This window comes from Penaeus monodon, chromosome 15, assembly GCF_015228065.2.
Source record: "Penaeus monodon isolate SGIC_2016 chromosome 15, NSTDA_Pmon_1, whole genome shotgun sequence".
Classification (NCBI taxonomy): Eukaryota; Metazoa; Arthropoda; class Malacostraca; order Decapoda; family Penaeidae; genus Penaeus; species Penaeus monodon.
Genome location: NC_051400.1, coordinates 23671723 through 23672852, shown reverse-complemented (window position 1 = coordinate 23672852; position 1130 = coordinate 23671723). Strand labels below are relative to the sequence as shown.

At 48.7% G+C, this 1130-nt stretch overlaps 2 protein-coding genes across 2 annotated transcripts in view; one reads left to right on the top strand and one right to left on the bottom strand.

Annotated features, from left to right (window-relative positions):
• LOC119581818 (immunoglobulin domain-containing protein oig-4-like) overlaps nt 1-515 on the bottom strand; it is a 6607-nt gene extending 6092 nt beyond the window's left edge. The window contains exon 1 of the mRNA XM_037929949.1: nt 381-515. The gene's annotated coding sequence lies outside the window, so the exon portion shown is untranslated. The remainder of the gene's footprint in view (nt 1-380) is intronic.
• LOC119581816 (procollagen-lysine,2-oxoglutarate 5-dioxygenase 1-like) overlaps nt 1-1130 on the top strand; it is a 123695-nt gene that overhangs the window by 19292 nt on the left and 103273 nt on the right. The window lies entirely within an intron of this gene.

The window sequence follows — 1130 nt, the reverse complement described above, 5'->3', positions numbered from 1 at the left end:
TGATGATAAGGATGACGGTGGTATGATGTCGGGCACTTCCCTTCCTCTTTAACTGGCGCATAACACGGGCGTCCCGCGTCACATGTGCCCCCCGTTGTGTTTGGTTTATGTAACGTGGCGGCCGTGACAGTGGGGCTCCCGACTCGCATTTGCGTGATGAGTCGTGGGGGCTGTGGTTGTGTAATGTGGCTCTTTCAAGCAAGGCAGGGCATGAGTGAAGCTCCCCGTTCTGTGTGATGAGGTGTTGGATGCGAAGGATGGATGTGTCATTGTGATCACTTCCTTTTAGGAGTGTCCCTGGAGCCCCACACGCTGCCACGATTCATCTATCTCACCTCGGCGACACCTGCTATTCCTCCCCATAACCAACGTCCATTTACCTTCAGTATAGGAGAGATGCGCGGTGCTGAAGGACGTGCAAGAGTAATTTTGTAGCTGTTATTGCGCCCGAGGTCGCGAGCAGCTTGAGGAGGTCCGATCCCCGCGGCGCACCACACAGCACTGAACTTGAACCTGTCAGCCGAACCGCCATCAGTGCCCCTCCTCGCCTGCCTTGCCAAACCATCTTATCCAATATCATTATCGCGTTCACGCTACACATCGTGTTTTTACTGCGTATGCTTGCTTGGGTCGAAGCTGCAGTATCGGGTTTTCCTGCTTCTGCTTACTATGTGGCGTGCAGGCGTGTATGCATCTGAAAACGTCGTCTCGAGGCTCAGGGTATCTTTCCTCGCAATCATTCTTTTAAAAGTAAAATGTCGGTGAAAGATAATAGTTATGTTGTTTTCTTCACTGAACTCGCTACATTGATCAGTCAATGTGCTAGGCATATTATGTCAGTTAGGCATATTTTGGCTTAAAGAGCATCGATTTAACTATTTCAGGGATTGCCGCCCGTAGGGAATTAAAGGCACGAATAAAACGCGAATAAAGATGATATCTCGAAGACTTTCCTGAAACTTCATAAATTAGGGCTTTAGTGACGGCTCTCGTGTGATTTAGTCTACGGCGGATGGGAATCACGTTTCACTAACACAAGCAGCGAAACTTAACAAGCAGCTATATATGTTAATAGAGTCGTGGGCGTTGACAATGAGCCAGATAATTTTAGTTTATCCTGATTCACCCAC